This window comes from Ranitomeya variabilis, chromosome 4 (assembly GCF_051348905.1).
Source record: "Ranitomeya variabilis isolate aRanVar5 chromosome 4, aRanVar5.hap1, whole genome shotgun sequence".
NCBI classification, from domain to species: domain Eukaryota; kingdom Metazoa; phylum Chordata; class Amphibia; order Anura; family Dendrobatidae; genus Ranitomeya; species Ranitomeya variabilis.
In genome coordinates this window covers 603,151,573-603,172,106 of record NC_135235.1, presented here as the reverse complement: position 1 = coordinate 603,172,106, position 20,534 = coordinate 603,151,573, and the positions used below count along the sequence as shown (strand labels likewise).

Sequence of the window (20,534 nt, the reverse complement as noted above, 5' to 3'; positions counted from 1 at the left end):
TGTAATGCTTTTGGTAGTATTGTATAGAGTTTTATCACACTTTTGCTTTTTCTTTTGTTTGGTTTTGCAGTTTATCTTGGTGTGTGTCACTTTATCTTGAGTAGAAGCATTCCCAGCTACTCTGTTCAGTTCTGTAGTGCCTGACTGGTTCCACCATTGTTCACCTGTTAAATTCAAGACATTCATTACTCATTTGTGATAAAAATTCCCTTAATATGTAAAGTGCTGATAAGAGTAAAGTCTCCAGTTGTCAGTGCTGTGGGGGCAGGACAGGTACACAGCTTCCTTTTGGCTGACAGCTAATTTCTTCACGAAAAGGATGCGGCACATCAGAGGGCGAAAAGGATGCAGCAAAACCAAAATAAATAAAACTTTTACCAAATATAGAATATAATCACCGAGAACCCAATTTGTGGGTACAATCTGTGCATAGGTTTAGCTACACCAGGTCAACAGACATCATCTTACATGAGTGACTTAAGTTGCATTCAGATTGTGGCCGTCAGACGAGCAAATTAGCTACATAAGTGATAGGCAGTTATTTAATATCCTATTTAGATATGCAGACCGTACTTTTATGTAATTATGATAGTTTTGTACACATAGAATATTATTGTTCTAGGCAGCACATGACCTGTTTACACAGGACAATGTTCTGAGAATGATGACTTTCAAGTAAGCTTAAAAATAATTTCAATCAAAGATACACTTTTTTCATCATTTTTGGGTGATTGCATGCCTGTTTAGAGATGCCAATGATCGGGAAATAAGCTTTCCTAAGATCACCAGTTCCTGATAATCGTCCATCGTAATTAGGCCCTTTGATTGCCAGCTCAGCAAACAGTATCACATGTGATTGGCTTAGATAAATCCGTTTACCAGACTGTATCACATATATGATTAGATACAGTGGCTTAGCAGGCAGTATCACAAATGATCGGCTGTGATACCCCAGCTCAGCAGATAGTATCATTCATGATGGCATTGGATAAAAAAACAATTAAGCAGACCGTATCACACTTGATAAGCTAATGGCCTATTTAAGATTTTGCCTGTCTTCATACAAGTCTTTAGGCATTTGTTTACTGGCTTGTATACAAGGTTGGTCCAATAAATACCGTCAAATGATCGTTATCTCTATTGATCTGTCCCCATACTACTTCATGTTGTCGGCAGCACATCGATCAGAGTAAATGGAGGATGTGCAACAGAGAACATGAAGTTGTATGGGGACAGATCGATTGTGATAATGATCATTTAGTGTTGATTTTTTTAAACTCCATTTGTTGGATGATCCCTAGCAGGTTTATTAAGAACGCTCGATTACCGTACATTGGTTTGTGTAAATAGACCATTAGATACATCTGCTGTAATCCTGGAAACTTGTCACCATAAGAGCCGTGGGTTTTTGGGAAATAAATCTTTTGACTAGTGGAAGTTAATTTTTAGTACTAAGCTTTGTTGGGTTTTGCTGAAATGTGAAGTTGTGGTTCCTCTTTTCATCAGAACAGACAAGTCGTCACTTACTCATCAGGAACTTCTTCATTTTGTCGGATGTTGTATGTAGTTACTGCAGCTTTTTTTTTTTTTGGCTTATGGCAATCTTTCATCTTCTGTAGCTTGAGGCCAAGATCATTAATAGAGATGAGTATGTGGGTCCTCGTGGAGGTCCAGGGCCAGTGATGTCATTCATTCATGGGATGTTCTGCTGGTGTCCCTCATATGTTTACACTGTGTTGGCTGTCTGGGGGGAGCGCTTTTCAGTATCTCGAGAGGCAAAGTATTTGACCCTTTCATACAGATTCAGTTTCTATTGATTTAAGCTGAGATTTATCTCCTAATGGTTCCAAGTGTGAGCACGTAATGTAGCAGGATTAGTAATTCTTCGAGCTGTAAAATCTCGATCACACAGTGCTGGATAGGAGGGTGCTGAGAACTAGGCTCCATCATATAAATTTATGGACCCCGCTGATTGTCATCTTCGTCATACTTAACATCATTCTTATTACCATCACCATCATCCTTCAGTCTTCCAGATCAGATGAGAGCTGATTGTATCGATCTGCATACAAAATTCTTTAATATCAATCTGTATGGGGATGAACTGTCATTAATAAGATCACTTAGATGCCATATAGTTGGCAAATTGTGGGCAGCACATTCCTGTTTACACAATCAATGTGCTGCTGACAACAAATATTTTTAGACCACATGAAAGATTTAATTAGCCAATGAATGAACATTTACTCATTCTTCAGCTGATAACAGAAATGTTTACACAAGCAAATTTTTGGGAATGGTCCGTCCTTCTGAGTTTTTGGTCTGAGTAAAAGGATCTTTAAGGCCCTCTACCCATACGATAAAAGTTTATGGAACCTGCCAATTTTGGCAGGTAATGATGACAATCTAGTGTGTTTGGACACCTCTCAACATAAAGACGGTGCCCCTTTAGTGAGAGCGGATCCATTCAAAACGAAACAAAAGCCTATGCAATCCGATACAGATCGGACACCAAAGTGTCATTTTCTTTTATTAAATCCGTTACAAAGTAATTAAAAAATGGACATGTGAATGGAGCCTAATCACACTGCAGAATTATTGTGAATGAGCGTTCCCAGTAATTTTCATTCGTGGTAACTTTGCACTTTGAGGCTGTGTGCCCACTTTGCGTATTTCTGTGCTGATTTTTCCTCTCCGTTTTTGAAAAATCTGCAGGTAAAACGCAGTGCGTTTTACCTACGGATTTACCACGGATTTCCAGCGTTTTTTGTGCAGATTTCACCTGCATTTTAACACCTTCAGATTCCTATTGATGAGCAGGTGTAAAAAGCTGAGGAATCTGCACAAAGAACTGACAAGCTGCGGAAAATAAACAGCAGCATTTCTGCACGTTTTTTACGCAGCATGTGCACTGCGGATTTTGTTTTCCATAGGTTTACATGGTACTGTAAACTGGATGGAAAACTGCTGCGAATCCGCAGCGTCCAATCTGCTGCGGATCCGCAGGCAAATCCGGAACGTGTGCACATAGCCTTAAACAGGCTACAGATATCTCGCCGAACAAGCAAAACAATCATTCATCGCGTGATATTATATTTTGGAATGCACTAAAGATCATCATTCTCTGTGTAAACAGGACTCCCTCGCATTATTACAGATCTTTCAGTCTGTATCGTTAAGCACGATCTACCTGTGTAAAGCTGGCTATTCAACGACTGTTGGTTAAATATTTACCAATTGGTGGTAGTTAATGCTGGGTGGTGTAAAAGCAGCTTATCCTTTTTCCCTTCTGAAAACATATGTATGAGGAAAGCGGAGCAATAGCAGTCTGTCGAACAAACCTACAGCTCTCTGCTGGGATGATCCCTCACGAGGTGCATTTAGGCGACCCCTCTCTTGTGCCATCAGATGACCCATATCTCGTGTCAAAAGACAACCCCTATCTCGGGTGTTCAGAGGACCACTATCACGTGTGTATACAGAGCTGAAGGAAAACGGTGATGATAAGGATATCTAAGATAAGAAAAATGAGCAGGATGAAAAATGATAAAGAGAATAAAAATGATAAAGCTGTTGAGGAAGAGTAAAGCTGCTGCTAGACACCTCTGGCTGTAGCTGATCTCCTGAAAACCAAAGGGCAGAGCAATGTAATTCCAACTGCTCAATCTATCTCATTACTTCATTTGTCAGGGGAGAATCCAAAGGCTTCCATACACATTAGATAGTTGACCAGTCCCATAGAATTCGGCATGCTCATCTGACTTACATCTGATGGAGACGGCGGGCTTTTAAGGTGCCTGCTCGATTATCGTGAATAAGTGCTCCTAGAAAAATGTGTTTTGTGATAATTGCGCAGTCCAAACAGGCCACCGAATGAATGAATAGAATGCTCACTCGTTCATTAGGTGAATTGCATTTCTCGGCAGCGCATCGTCCTCTGTAAACAGGAGCTGTGCGGCCGAATACAATGGCAGGCTATGCGCACAACACGACCTATAATTAATCATTTAATATGTTAATCATTTAATATGCATCTGAAGTAAGGTCTGTCAGTGCTATTAAACGACTGCCTGACAGGAACCAAGTAGCTGATCAGTGGACATTTAGTGCCGCCGATTGGCCAATGTGCACCGACCTTTACTTATTCATCATCCTCACTCTTCTAAAATCTTTTTTTTTTTTTTTTTGCCTCTTATATCAAATAAATATATTAGAAGACGTTTGCTTAGTCAGGAAAACCACAAATTGGGTTGTGCCGAGCAGCCCTCGTCTGCTGCCACCTGCTTATTTCCTATTTACCAGCCAGCGCTTCCTCTGTTGTATGTATATGTGTGTATATATAGAGATTTACCCCCACATCGCTGGTGACTGCGGTATGGGTATACTATATATTGTATGATTAATAAAATGATATACCCTCACACTGTTGGTGTCTGCTCAGCTGTGATTTGGTAAGTGCGGCCTGTGCAGTATGGAGGGTTCAATCTTTGGAGTATGTTTTGTATAGGGCATAAATCTTTCCACACTACCCGCGGAGTAGGGTGGGGCTCGTTGTCAGTTCCAGAATATAAACAGGAATGTTTTTATTCACTGACAGCAAGCACAGAGCTTGAGAAATTGAAGCACAAATGCAATTAGTGAGAGCTTTTTTGTGTCTTACACAGAAGTGCACAATCCCGATATGATATGCAGGGTATGATGTGTGAGGAAACTCTCATCTTTGATTCTATCATGAGGGAATTTTTTACAGGCCTTGTCCCCTGCTGGGGGCTGTGTCACCCCAGATGTTTCAGCTGCTTCTCTTCCCTTTTAGAGGATTGATGACCGTGGGTGTAGTCATTGATGGTGAGGCCTGGGGTCATCTCTAGGCGGTCCTATCCTTTCCCCAGTGCAGGGGTCCACAGACACGTGAGACTGCAGTGTCTTTTTGGATATTATCATGTGAGGCCGCTCCCAGACACCTCAGCCGCATTTGCTCTTTTTTTATGTTTTTTTTCCTGAGTTTCACACATTCTTCTTATATAATGACGACACAGCTTATGTAAAGGAGATCCTGTATATTCTGGCTATCACAGAGGGCCACTCCACTTCTATCTCTGACGTATTGGCTGAATGAAAAGTAGCACTGGTCATGTTCTCAACAATTCCAGAAACAGATAGAACTAGGAAAACAAGTGAATCAAACGTTACGTATTTTCTAGAGGACTATTCATTTATGGGAATCTACTACGGTGATCTACTCGCTCTGCCATACATGCCTCAATGTCTTCTATTTTTGTTCTCGTACATCGCGACATCCTTGCAATCTTTTTAGTGTTCTTGTCCAGAGAGGTGGTTTAGTGAAGCACTCCTGCGCCTATGGAAAACTTCTTTTTTTTTATCAATATCCATGCAATCTTTCAGGCCACTCTCCACTCATTGATTCCCGCTCCATGAATGTGTGTTTGGGTGCTAGGGCTCTTTCTCATGATGGAGTGTTACAGGGGTTTCTCAAAAGAAGGATTTTGGAAGCACTGTTTTCTCTGAGGCCTTGGTGTGTACTGAGAATGGACAACTCTTCCTGGAGTCTTGGGACATCTCCCCTTCTTCTGGAAGCCTTCTAGATAGATCAGTAGAGTTGTCAAGTATGACTTGTGATGTGTACAGTGCTGCCTCTGACATGTCTGCCCTGTTACCCCAGAGATTTCCTGTTATCCACCTGGCTGCTTCCGACATCAGTCATATTTGGTACGGTTGACTTTTGACTCCGAGCACCTGCCGCCTGGGCAGACATGTTACGCTGGGCGCACAGGATCTTATATAAGAGCAGTAAACTCAAGCCTTCCAGAAAGTTCTTTCATTTCTTATCTCAAGTAGGTCAGAGCTGTGCACAATGGGTCTTTGGACTGCAATCAGAAAACATCTCGTCTTCCCTGGGAACCGCTGCCTGTTTTGTGCTGTGAACATTGGACGCTTTATGAGCATCTAGAGTCGTCTGGGAAACCTGACAGAACGCGGTAGAGATGGGAAGAGAAACGAGGGCTCTATAGGATTTCTAGGGGGTCAGGGACTGGACATGCTTACTGTACCCCTCCATGTATCTGGCCAGTGATAAGTTAATGCTTGTCATGCATGGAAACTTTGGTCTGGGTTCCTGTAGATTTTGTCTGTGTGAGATCACAAGATACCAGCAACATAAATCAGAGCTAACTGTCTGTGCCGTCACTGATTTGTATGGTTATACACAGTTACATCCGTCTCCCTATACATATTTCTGAGGTTCGTGAATTAGACAGCTCAGGATGAGCGGTTATTGGCCTCTACCAGAAAGCCAGGAAAGTCAGCAGGAACAGTGTGATAAAAATCAAATAAATAAGAACTAAATAATGTAATGCAATTGCTGTCTTTATGGAAGTCTTAAAGCCAAAAAACAGCTGTCACCCAGCTGTAGTTTGTTTTTAAAAAAAGTAAACCGTGTTTTAGTCACTGTGCCCGGGTCCAGAGCTGGTTTTCTGAAACAGAAAAACCCCTTTAAGAGAGTAGTTTGGAATTTGTTGAGGGAACTTTAAAAAGGTCCTCTCCTGTCTGTATTAGTAAAGTCTTTCATTTCCTGTTAAATAGTAGTTCTGGAGTGTTTTTTTCCTTACAACCCTGGATTGTGCTGTTCCTTTTGTTACTCCTCTTAGAAATCATTGAAAGTAGTGACTACTGAGCGATGCACAGTCCAATCATGTCATCACTGATTGGAAACTGATATTTTGCAACTGCATACCCCCAAATTGTCAGTTACTCATAACATTTTAGAAATAATAACAGGAACAACACAAAACAGAATTTTAAGAAAAGATGTTCCAGAATTGAAGAGTGGGCATAATGACTCCTAGCACTAACTGAGATAATGTGTCAAGAGTGATCGGTCCTTTTGAAAAGGATTTTCGGTATTTCATTATTTATGGCTTGTGCTTAGCGTAGGTCATCACGATCAGTCCAGCAGTGGTCGCATTCTTAACCTCCATTTCTGAAACGACCATGGCCTCTTTGTTATCTACATTTCTCCATCTGCCTGCACATTATAAACTAAAGGTTGGTTTACATCGGTATTAAATGGACACCGATTGGTAAATATTTGCTAATAGACGTCCGTTCAACAGCCTGTTTACACACAGGCCACACTTAAACGAACACTCCTAATAAAAATGGGAACCAATCTGCAGGCGCCATGTTATAAAGCAGGTGGGGCTGAGTAGATTCATATATAGTTCTGTGAGAAAAGTTTTCTGTGTTTTCATCATTTAATCCTCTACTCTTTCTGGGATTTTCAGTCCAGTGGGTGGTCCTCCACTGCTTTTTCTGGGATTTTCAGTCCAGTGGGTGGTCCTCCGCTGCTCTTTCTGGGATTTTCAGTCCAGTGGGTGGTCCTCCGCTGCTCTCTCTGGGATTTTCAGTCCAGTGGGTGGTCCTCCACTGCTCTCTCTGGGATTTTCAGTCCAGTGGGTGGTCCTCCGCTGCTCTTTCTGGGATTTTCAGTCCAGTGGACGGTCCTTTCAGTACCTAGCAGTTTTTTTTTTATAAATGAGCTTACAGAGATAGCTGTCAATCACTGAGAAGACCGCCCACTTGACCAAAAATCCTTAAAAGAGCAGAGGATTAAACGATTGAAATTCAGGTTATATTGAATCTTATTCTCACAAAACTATATATCCATGTACTCCTCTCCCCCTGGCTCTGTAACATGATGTTTGCAGAGTGGACTGTGTGTTCTTGGTGACAGGCTCCTTTTGACGATGCACACTGTCACTGAACCACTTGTTGTAGATTCCTAAGTGTGAATAGATTGCCATTGTTTCTTGACAGCACAATTACAATGTGCTGCCATGAATAATGGTCTTTAGTTAAATCGAAAAGTTCATTTCACCGTGTGAAAGAGTGTTTTGGATGTTACTGGTGGGCCTTTGCCACCTCAGTCTGACACTGTCTCCGTCCTCTACAGTTAATAAGATGCCTAAATGCCTTATCAGCAAATGTAGTAAAGGGGCACATTATGTTGTAAATTAACGACCACATGGAAGCACGAGAAGCAATGGAATTAAACTGGAAGGGAGAAGATACAAATTAGATATTAGAAAAAAGTTTGACAGTGAAGCTGATCAATGAGTGGAACAGGCTTCTAGGTGAGGTGGTGAGTTCTTCAAAGGAAGTCTTCAAACGGAGGTTGGACAGAGGTGTCAGAGATGGTTTAGTGAATCCTGCATTGAGCAGGGGGTTGGACACGATGACCCTTGAGATCCCTTCCAACTCTAACATTCTATGAGGACCAAAGCCCCTTACTCTGGCACCCATATCATTCTACATGATCAAAAAGGGGCTTCCTTTAATAGCTGAAATGCCATTCATGTGGGGGGTGCAGGATATGTGAAAAAGGCGCAGTCGGTTCCTGTGAAGCTGGTGCTTCATCTTTGTTACATGAGTGGCACTGGAACCTGTCAGTACATGTCACAAAAATTCTCACCTCCAAGGCTAGACAACATTCCTTGGCCTGGCACACCCAAGGAATCGACCTCAGGAGTACCCAGATCTGGCGAACCCCGAAACAAGAGAAGAACATTGAGAATTTGACATTTTCACACATTGGTCGTTTTATCCTTTGTTGCTCCAGAAGTAATTCTCATCTTGGAAGGCTTCGAAGTAATCAGTAAGCAAGAGTCCAGCTACAACTTCTTAATAAATGGCTCAAATTTACTGTAATGAAATGGTAACATCAGGCTTTTCATCAGCATCATGTATAAGTGATTTTTAAATGGTCACTGACGTTTTAAACAGAATTTGCTTAAATCAATAATACCAATGAAAAAAATGTTTGGTTTTTGTTAGATCACATCGCATCAGGGGTATATACTTTTTGCACCACTTCTGAGCCATTTCATCCCCCCTCTCCCGCTTCACTAAAAACTGCTAAAATCTGCTCAAGACAAGATGTGATTCCAGCTCACTGTGTGATTAGATTCCACCTACCATAATTATATTGAAGTCCGCGTGGAGCAAGAGTGAGACACAGAGTGCAACAGTTTTCTCGTGAGTAGATTTTTTTTCTCTCCCCAGTGCTGGATTCACAGTCACACAGCTCAGTACGGCTCTATAGCATTCTCCATGCTGCTTCTGTTTCTTAACGTACTGGTAAGGCTGCTTTCACACATCAGTCTTTTGCCGTCAGTCTCAAAAAATGGATACGGCGTGTGTTGACGCCGGATCAGTTTTTTTTCTCATAGACTTGTATTAGCGACGGATGGCCTCACGTTTCATCCGTTGTTCGCAGGATCCATCAAAAATTGTTTATCCAGCGGCCGGAGAAAACAGACATAGTAACGTTTTTTGTGTCTGTCGAAAAATTGGACAGCGATGGATCCGTCGCCGTCCGTTGTTTACTAGATTGGAAGCCTATGGCGCCGGATCCGTCAAATGATGGAATCCGGTGACGGATTCCATTTTTTTTAACTGAGCATGCTCCGATTTTTTTAGGATCCAATTAGCTGGATCAGCTAGTCAGGTCTGGTGGGGAAAAAAGGATCTGTCGCATCAGTTTTTCATAATCTGCGATGGATCCATTTTTTTTCGACATTCGACGGATTGTGACTGATGGCAAAAAACTGATGTGTGAAAGCAGCCTCAGACAGGAGAGCTGGAATCGCTCATACCTGTGTGTATTGTGTATGGAAGACCTCAAAGCAGCCTGTTTCCAACCACTAGCTGAGAGACAACTGAAAATCAGAGTGTATGCAAGGGAAAAACTGGTGAAAAATGTTACAGAATGGTCAGAAATAGTGCTGTTTCTCATATATACACATGACCACTTATTCTAAAAAGTCATTAGAAACGACAGCCAGTCTCTTTTTTTTATTTTCTAGTCACGTTTCACCAATTCGGACTCCACAGCCCTAGTTTTGTTTGGCTTGAGGTCGGTGCTCATCACATTGCACCCACCATTGTGTCAGGGATACATTACAAAATTAACATGATCAGATCTCATGCCTGCATCCATCAGTGTCACTGCATATAAGAGATGCAGTGCATACATATCTGCCATATGAAAGGAGAGGATGGACATGTGGTAGACAGTGACCTGTCACAGGGATCTGCTGAGCTGGGAGAACTATGAGCTATGGCGAGCTATGGCTACCGTCCCAGCCATTTCTTGCCTGTCACTGAGGAGGAAGCTTTGTCCCTCTCGGCAGGACCCCATTACATAAGAAGTAGCTGAGTCCTCTAGATTAATGAGAGAAGTTTTCTTGTCTTTGCTGAACCACAGACAATAGAATCTGCTCTGAGAGAAGAGATTGTTTGTTTCAGTGAGAAATCCCTCAACTGGAATTTTCTCCAGGTCGTGTGGTTCCATGTCTCCAATTCTAAGAAAAGAGAATCGGACGACAATGACCTTCGGGAAGACTCTGCTTTACTGCAGCCACATTATTCCCTGGACAAGGCATCAATCCCGGGGTGCAGTACTTCATCCTCCTCCATTTGTGAGTGGCTTGAATTGCCCAGCCATGCAGATCCAGTGCACTTGCATAATTTACAACTAGTTTTATGCAATAAAGTACCCAGAAATCAGAAGCGCATAAAATGTGATATATTGGAATTGTGACTTGAGTAGAAAAAAAATGTATCAGAATGGAAAGAGATTAGGCAACGCTTGTTGATTTTGATATTTTTGCTGTCAGCCATATTACGACTGGTCGCACTCATCCTACTGGTTTTTGTATCATCAACTATGGATTATGTGCGTCAGGAATGGCCACTCTTTGACGTAGAAGATCTGTGGCTTTTCCTTTTTAGCCTCATGACATATCATAAATTGGGGCATAATCGTTCCTGCATTCAGGTGGTCAGTCACCAATTATGCTGGTGGTCAATGGCTGACCAGGAGGGTGGTCTCGGATCTTGGAGTCTGCCTCCTTGTGCATGTGCTCATTCTTCTATGACCATGTCTCTGTAGCTGTTAATTGTAGCGTGGTCGCACCTCGGCGTCTGTCAGTCAGGTGTCATCACAGTCGTCTCTAGGAATTTCACACACCTTGTGTTGTAAATGAACGAATAATTATCAGATCCCAAACCTAATTTGATTTTAGCGTTCCCATACCAGCAGGGTGAACAAATTTCACAGAAACTCCATTCACATATGTTTACTGTGGAGGCAAGTGGTGACTGTGAGGAGTAACGTCCTTGTGTGGGCTTTAGGCATTTTATTCTGAATATGTGCCAAATTCTTTACCATATTGCTGAATGTGACGCAAATGATAAAGACAAAAATGACTTACTATTCAATTGGTGGCTAAAAATCATCAGTTTTTCTCCTTTGGACTAGTGCGTTTGGTTAGTACAGCACCTCATGGGCTAGTAACCACCCATTTTTCCAAGAGTTGTGGTATGATGCAGCCCAGTCTATGGGGTTTATGATGGCGATTCTGGAAGACGTGTGATCTTATGTGTCATGATTCCGTTATCTAGCTGTATACGAGGAGAGATTCTTCTAAATGTGTCAGAAAGTGTTGATTAATGAGGTGAATGTGGTGCGGATGCATCCATTTTACAGCCATTGATCACCATCGTCAACTTGCCTGAAGATTCTTTTCTTTTAAGGTTCTGCTCTCTGGGGTAAAGTGTGATAATTGACATCCAGGCTACAGCTCATATGATGTAATGGTAAAAATAGACGCGTGGCTCGGGTTACTGAGTGAGCTCCTGCAAGGAGTCGGCTCCGGACGCCACGTCCATCCAGAACCGCTCTCTGGATCTGTGTCACTGCTTCTACTGTTATGTCTGTAGATAAAAGTTTCTGCTCCTGCAGTGTCAGGGAAATCCTGGGATAATTACCACAAGGGGCGACTGATTATAATAAGCTGTCAACGCACAGATTCTCTGCAGAGTCTAAAAATGTGCTGAAAAAGGGTTGCACTCTGCGTCTGTTAAAGGGATAGTCCTATGTAACTAAAACTCCATCATCGTAGAATCAGAAGTTTTGCAACCTCATTTTTTCATGATGTGTGCTTGTTGTCTGTGAATATACTGGACATTACGGTGCGTTTAGGATTTTGCAGCCTTAGCAATCCCCTCCACGCTTTTACCAGGCTGCAGCTGTTGTAACCTGCATCTCTCAGCAGCCCTATACTTTATAGACCCTGGTCCTCTGTATACTGTATAGATCCAGGACAGGTCGTCTTCTATATACAGTACATTTATATAGTCTTCCCTCAGATGCAGTATATTGGAATAAACTCTCATCAGGCTGTCTTCTGTATATTATATAGATCCGGGTCATGCCATCTTGTACCTTTTACACAATGGTCTGTCTGGCCTCTGTGCCCATGTATCCACACAGGCTCTCATTCGGCAACCATCTATATACCGTTTATGTGTATAGCGTCTGCTTTACTATGAACCATGACCTCAATTTCTCCTTTGTGATTTATTGAGGTCACTTTTTTGTCTTGTGGTATTCACTAATGTTTTTTTGCATCAAAATAATTCAGAATGGTGCACGCGGTTCAGGAATGTGGCGCAAATTTTTTTTAAAAAAAAGCTTATTTTTGTCTTTAATCGTTTTTGTGACTTTTGTGCAAAAAATTGCAAATTCTTTAAATAGTCTCATGTTTGGGATAAAAGACGCAAAATTGAAAACTCAGACGGAAACTTTAGGAAGGGACTGGAGTTAGATACTCCCCTCCTCCTTTTTCACCCCAAAAATATGCGAAAATTGGTAAAAGTAACTTTTGCATAGGCACAGCTGTCAACGGGGGGAAACACGCATCTTTAAAAATGGCGCAAAACAAGAATTAGGCACAGACAAGAATAAAAGAATTACTAAATACGGTTCCATCAATTAAAGATTCTAAAGGCCGAGTGTCAGCTCACCCCGAAATGATCTACAAGGAATTTCATGAATACTATCAAAAGCTTTACTCTTCCCCGCAATACCCTCCCCCCCATCTTTTGCAATCCTTTCTACAAAACTTAACACTTCCAAAAATTAATGAATCCACATCTCAACAACTTCAAGCTAATATAACAGATGAGGAAATAAAATTCACAATAAAAAATTTGAAAACGGGTAAGGCACCCGGCCCCGATGGCCTCACAACCCTCTACTACAAAAAGTTCCAGGATGCGCTTACGCCACACATAAAAAATTTCTGTAACGCTCTTCTGTCTGGATCCCAGATGCCCCCTGAATTCTATTTTGCGCAAGTGGCTGTGATCCCCAAACCGAAAAAGGACCATCTATTAACTAAAAACTACCGGCCCATTTCACTACTAAATGTGGACCTCAAAATATTCACGTCAATTATTGCTGACAGATTCAACAAAATACTTCCCTCACTAATACATGGAGACCAGGTGGGTTTTATACCCCTGAGGCAAGGTCCTGACAACATAAGAAGAAACCTAAATATTATCCACTCTGCTCATAACTCGCAAAAATCGACCTTACTATTATCATTAGATATTGAAAAGGCCTTTGATTCCCTATCCTGGACTTACCTCTTCACGATCCTTCCCAAATTTGGTATCCCCCAGACTCTACTTTCTAGTCTTCATCTGTTGTATGATAATCCGACTGCATATCTCAAATTACCCTCAATACAGCCTCTTTCGATTAATATTGGGAGAGGATCTAGACAAGGTTGCCCCCTATCACCAGCATTATTTGCTTTAGCGATGGAACCTTTAGCTGAAGCCATTAGAAGTAACCCTAACATATTAGGCCCTTCAGGCCTTGGTAACCAATATAAGGTTAGTCTCTTCGCTGACGACCTCTTACTGACCATTACTAACCCTTACACTACCCTCCCCAATCTGTTTTCGACACTCCGTGAGTTTGAGTTGGTCTCGGGCCTTAAAATTAATATCGAAAAGTCTGAAGCTTTATTCATAAATACCCCTGTAGAGATACAGTCAAGTCTAATCACCCAATTTGGATTTACCAAAAGAGAACATTTCCTGACTTATCTGGGAATAAACCTTACCACTAGTGTTGAGCGATACCGTCCGATACTTGAAAGTATCGGTATCGGAAAGTATCGGCCGATACCGGCAAAGTATCGGATCCGATACCGATACCGATACCCGATACCAATACAAGTCAATGGGACTCAAGTATCGGACGGTATCCCTGATGGTTCCCAGGGTCTGAAGGAGAGGAAACTCTCCTTCAGGCCCTGGGATCCATATTAATGTGTAAAAGAAAGAATTAAAATAAAAAATATTGCTATACTCACCTCTCCGACGCAGCCTGGACCTCACCGAGGGAACCGGCAGCGTCGTTTGCTTAAAATTCGTGCGTTTACTTCCTTACGTGAAGTCCCGGCTTGTGATTGGTCGCGTGCCGCCCATGTGGCCGCGACGCGACCAATCACAGCAAGCCGTGACGTAATTTCAGGTCCTTCAGGATTTTAAAATTACGTTCTGGCTTGTGATTGGTCGCGTCGCGGTCACATGGGCGACGCGACCAATCACAAGCCAGAACGTAATTTTAAAATCCTGAAGGACCTGAAATTACGTCACTGCTTGCTGTGATTGGTCGCGTCGCGGCCACATGGGCGACGCGACCAATCACAAGCCGGGACATCACGGGAGGCAGGACACGCGCGCATTTTAAAATGCGCGCGTGTCCAGCCTCCCGTGACGTCACGGCTTGTGATTGGTCGCGTCGCCCATGTGACCGCGACGCGACCAATCACAAGCCAGAACGTAATTTTAAAATCCTGAAGGACCTGAAATTACGTCACGGCTTGCTGTGATTGGTCGCGTCGCGGCCACATGGGCGGCACGCGACCAATCACAAGCCGGGACTTCACGTAAGGAAGTAAACGCGCGAATTTTAAGCAAACAACGCTGCCGGTTCCCTCGCTGAGGTCCAGGCTGCGTCGGAGAGGTGAGTATAGCAATATTTTTTATTTTAATTCTCTCTTTTACACATTATTACATTAATGTTGTTTCGATACCGATACCCGATACCACAAAAGTATCGGATCTCGGTATCGGAATTCCGATACCCGCAAGTATCGGCCGATACCCGATACTTGCGGTATCGGAATGCTCAACACTACTTACCACCAATAAGTCAACGCATTGTAAATGGAACTATGTTCCACTAATTCAGAACCTCCGGAGGGATGTGGCCAGATGGTCTACATTGACATTGTCTTGGCTTGGAAGATTAAATGCCATTAAAATGGTGTCTCTCCCCCGGTTTTTATATTTATTTCGCTCCCTTCCCATTTCAGTACCCTTAGGGATGTTCCAGGAAATACACTCTATTATTTCAAAATTCATTTGGCAGGGGAAAAAACCTAGAATTAAGCAAAAGATGATGTATGTGCACAGAAAGAGAGGTGGTTTGTCCTTACCTAATTTTATGGCCTATTTTAAAGCTGCTCAAATTGCTCAATTAACCAGTGTCTGCTCAACCAATAACAAACCAAGATGGGTCCATTTAGAATCTTACCTGTTAAAACCCTATTCTCTATCAGGTTTACTATGGACCACAGAGAAACTGCCACATGACATCTCTATCAAAACACCTTTTGCTGCTCAATCACTAATCCTTTGGCGTAAAGAGAGATTCAAACTTGGGCTCCAATCTAAATCTACACCACTACAATACTTATTTAGCAATCCAATGTTCAGACCGGGTTTGGACCTCCGCCCTTACTCTTGGTGGATACTAAATGGTATAACTACGTTGAGACATTTGTGTACCCCATTCAATACATTGTTAACTATACAAGAATTCATTCAGAAACATAATCCCCCAGTTCGAGAAGCCTTCGTTTGAACCAAATTTTTAATTTTGCCAAACAAAATTTAGCGAATAAAGCTACCCCCCCCTTTATCTGGCTTCGAACAAAAGTGTCTCTCTGACCCCTTGGGTAGGGGGACAATTTCTTTACTATATTCTACAATTAATGCTACACATGACAATGAGAAATTAAAGTATATGAAACAATGGGAAAAAGACCTGGGATTTACTATGACCTTGGAAGATTGGCACAGATGTTGTGACAACATCTCCAGGGGTAGCCACCAGGTTTCGTTGGTGGAATCTTCCATCAAAGTCCTTCATAGGACATATTTAGTACCTACTAGACTCAAGGTCATTTATCCTCATTTATCTGATATGTGTTTTAGAGGTTGTAATGTCCCAGGTGATATGAAACATATCTGGTGGAACTGTCCCCTAGTCTTGACGCTTTGGCAAGAAGTAAAAGCCATAGCAGAGAAAATGTTTAATAGAATTGTCCATCTTGACCCGATTGTTTTCTTATTGGGTTCTAAACATCCTGGTTTCTCGAAGTATTCACATAAACTGCTTAATCTACTATGCATGGCAACTAAGATACATATAGCATCCAAGTGGAAGACTTCATCGCTTTCTATATCTTTGGTCAAAGACAGAATGAATGCAATAATGCTATACGAACGTATTCAAGCGACTAGAACAGACAGTTAGAATACATTCTTTCGAACATGGTCGCCTTGGCTGGACCTGGACTCCAACGCTTGCTTGACTCAGGCTCTCGTACTCTCTCCATAATGTCTCTTTTTTTTGTGGAACTTGGAAGATCTTCCTTTGATCTATTTGAAACTCGCCGTTTTATCTAACCCCCTCTTCCACCCAAGATCCATCAAGATTTTAACGTACACGTTCAATTTTACTTAAATTTCCTTACAGTGATACATACTAATGTGTTCAAGTGGTCAATGTCTGCTGAAATTTTTCATAATGCCATAAAGTGGTTTGGCAACACCCCCATCCCTATTGTGTCTTCCACCCTATTTTTGTCCTGTCTTTATATGTAAAAAATTGGTTTATTTCAGGATCTCATAGTTGATTGTTTTACAAATATGTAATCATCCCCTGCGTGGGTAAACTATTCCTGATCTGTTTATTGTTAAAAACATAATAAAACTCATTGAAACAAAAAAAGAATTAGGCACAGATGAAAAGGTGGATATTAAATGACAATGATGAGTTGGGGACCATGTGTTGATATTAGAGGATTTAGGGGAAATGACGTTCCTCTATTGGGTTCATGCCTTTCTCATCATCTCTGTAATGTTATTTTTTTGTCTCCACTTCTCTTCTGTCTAAGCCTCAGTGCTTAGTGCTTTAATTTTCACACAGTGGTCTCTGTCATTGTCTCTTATGTCACAGAGGAGACCACCAATTGGAGACAAAATGAAAAGACTGCAGGACAATATAATTTCCTTGTCCTGCCGGGGGCGCTGTTTCCTCTGCAGCGCCGATCTGCTGCTGTGTATGGTCGTACAGTGCTATATGCATTTGAAGCCGATCTTCTATTTACTCTTTGAATTCTAATTTATTTAGTATATTTCCTGTCTCATTTTCGTCTTGAAACAGATTATTTTGTTTAAAACCGGATCACGGCTGATGAAGGCTTAATTAATGAGTAATTTTTTGCATGTCGAAGGACCATTGTTAGAACCCCATTTTATATTTGAGTGTGTGGATGTCATCTCACCGTGTGACATAAACCCTTTGAAGTAAGTTGCAGCGATTAGGGACGAGCACTCTGAGTGTGGGGCACTGGTTTGTTTGCGAACAGGAATGGTCTCTCTTCCAATGGGGTTACCACTGTCCTTACAGAATCTGTGGGGAAGAGGGGGTTGGTGTCGATAGTTGCAGACAAGTGTGTCCTTCATTTCTTGGCCCTTTTCTTTCTCTTCACATGTCCTTAATGCAGCCATTATCGGAGGCTAACCAGCTGTTCCCCACAGATAAATCTTCCCACAGCTGTAGGGCTGCACATCTGTTGCAACCCGTGCTCTCATACAAAGCAGCAGCCTGTGCCGTTTTGGATGTTGCTCCATGATTAGTGGTCCTACCTTCAAGGTTACCCCCTTCCCCACACCGCCTTTATTTTCTGATAGTACATCACCCAAATTTTGTCTTTGTGATGGCTCCTCTCCAAAGCAGTAGGAAAACCTGAGGATTATGCTATACCAAATGAACACAGCACAGTGACATTCTTCAGTGTTCCCCAACGTTTTACTGGCTGAAAACACATTTGGGATAAATTACTAATTATATTTTCATTATCTAAGTTTATTGAAATTAATATCGATTTTAATTGGCATCAATTTAATAAGTCCAAAGCTGTCGGCCTCGTGCCACTGCTGTTGTCCTCAATCCAGGTGCCTCGTGTTTGTCCGCTGGTCGTCACGTTCACAGGTGCCTCGTGATGTGGGGTGCGTTGAAGACAGGTCCACTTTACGGCCACTTCTGTATGTGATAACCCAGGTTTAGAGACACGTGCGGCTGTCTTGTGCTGTGAGGTGATTAACTGCAGTGGGCGAGATGTGTGGGATTGAAGAATAGGTGGGAGATGTAATTGTTGAATGTGCGTCATATCTATATGACTGGCTGGTGACGTGCTGGGCTTCTCCGTGCAGGACGCAGGTTGTTTCATGAAATGTGCTCACAGGTTATTACAGTTATTGGCTTTTATGCTGCATCCTGTAAATGTCATACACCATGCATATTCCCAGGTCGTTGTTCTCAGATCATTAGCCGTTTCTATGTCTAATGTGACAGGTAATGCAGACGTAGAGACTTCCTACCTATCAGAGGAGAGATCATTTATTTATCCACCACCAGTGTCCTCGTTATAAATAACACTGCACGTCGTGTTTAGGGGACAGGGAACATCAGACTCCAGTTCCAGCTGAGGATCATAACAATAGAGCAATGGCTCGTCTGACCTGCTACTTATACCGAATGTCTCAGCCAAGGCTTACACCCATACATTAGTCCCAATCACATTCGCACAGTACAAGTAAATAGGAAAAGGTTGGATGCATCATAGGTTCTCGTACCTTGAACATCTTAAGCTCTGCTTCTCTTTGGCGTCCAGATCCTAAAAAGAGGAAAACAATGTATTTCGTTCTTCTCTGTATGGTCTTGGGACTAAAAAAATCTGCTGGGTTTCTCATGGATCTGCTTCACACTGTCGAGGGACTTAGCAGATCTGCAGATTCTCCTGTATATCTGCCCCGTGTGGTTCAAAGGGGTTTTTGTTAATGTGCTTGGTGTAGTATACGGCTCAGGAGATTTGTAGGCTCTCTTGTGTATCTGAGCCAAGTAGTACAGGAGCTTATCAGGTCTGCAGATTCTCTCGTAGATCTAGAAAGTGTGGTCCAGAGGCCCAGCAGATCTTCAGATTCTCTTGTTGATCTGTAAAGTGCCCAAGCGAGGTAGTTGTGGGAGAGTTGCTGCTCCCACTCGCTCTGGCACTCTGACAACACGTGTCCCTGTCCCAGTGTGCTGCTGTGTGTGGGATGCATCACACTTGCTTCTGGCCTGCAGGCCACCGTTGGCCCCAGGTTTTCCTCTTTTTGGCAGCAATCAGTCCAGGGGACACAAGTTTTGTAAACAAACAAACAAACAAACAAACTTTTACTGGACAGGTGGCAGTATTTACAACCAAGTTAAAAGGAAAAAAAAAGGGTTTGGTACTGTGTTAGCCAGTTGAGAAAAGAATGCGCTCAGTGGGAAAAATTAGATAGTTAAGAAAACAAGATAATTTTGTAATTTTTGTTAGCCATTAAAAGGTATCATAACTACAAAATGATCTTTTTTTCCCACTGAGAGCATTCTCTTTACAAAAAGCATATAAGGATCAGGCCCAACGGGTTGTCCTCTTTGCCACAGGTACAGGACACAACTTCAGCCCTGGGTCTCGGTATAAGTAGTATATGTAGAGTGTCCCTTTTGCTATCTTCACTAGCACTAGGAAGTCTTCTTCACCACTACCAGTGCACCCAGATTGCAACATCTCCCATTTCATAGAGTCCGAGTCCATCTTTCCCTGTAACTCCACAGGCTGAGAGAGCCCAAGGCCCCTGATGTCCATCTCGAGGTTGCACCAGGCTGGTAGACTGAATCACTCAGAAGGGTATTTTAGGCACTCCACTGCCCCTAGTATTGGGCTCACATTGTCCCTAGCAGCCTATTGCATGAGACTGCTTCTACTGTTTTGCACTGAACTGTCACTTCCTGAACTTGGCACTAATTCTCAGTTCCTCCTCACCAATCTGGGCCACCATTGCAGTTAACCCTGCCTAGGCTAGACTGCCGGCCCAGTGGTTGTTACTCCTGGCGACATGCATGAATATAAAATACATTTATCCCCTTAGAGTGTCAGGGAGCAGACCATCAGCTCCACTACTCCTACAGATTCACCTTGTGTGGTCTGGTGGTTCAGCAAAGCTGTGAGTTCTTCCATTATTTTGACATGTTTGGTCCTTGAGTTTAGGCAGATCTACTGACTTTGTCATGGATGTGTCTGTGTGGTCTGGGAGCTCAACAGATTTGCAGGGTCTCCCCTAAATCTATCCTGGGGCTTAGCAGATCTGGAGGCTATTTCAAGGTTCTGCCATTATGGTCTGAATGGTTTACATGTCATCTGTACCTCAGTAGGTCCACAAAACCTCTAGTGGATGAGATTTTCTCCTCTAACTGATCTGATGCGTGTATATGA

At 42.4% G+C, this 20,534-nt stretch overlaps 1 protein-coding gene across 2 annotated transcripts in view; it reads left to right on the top strand.

Moving 5' to 3' along the window:
* The window catches only part of PREX1 (phosphatidylinositol-3,4,5-trisphosphate dependent Rac exchange factor 1), a 136,552-nt gene that overhangs the window by 20,549 nt on the left and 95,469 nt on the right, over window positions 1-20,534 (top strand). The gene's annotated exons all lie outside the window — the stretch shown is intronic.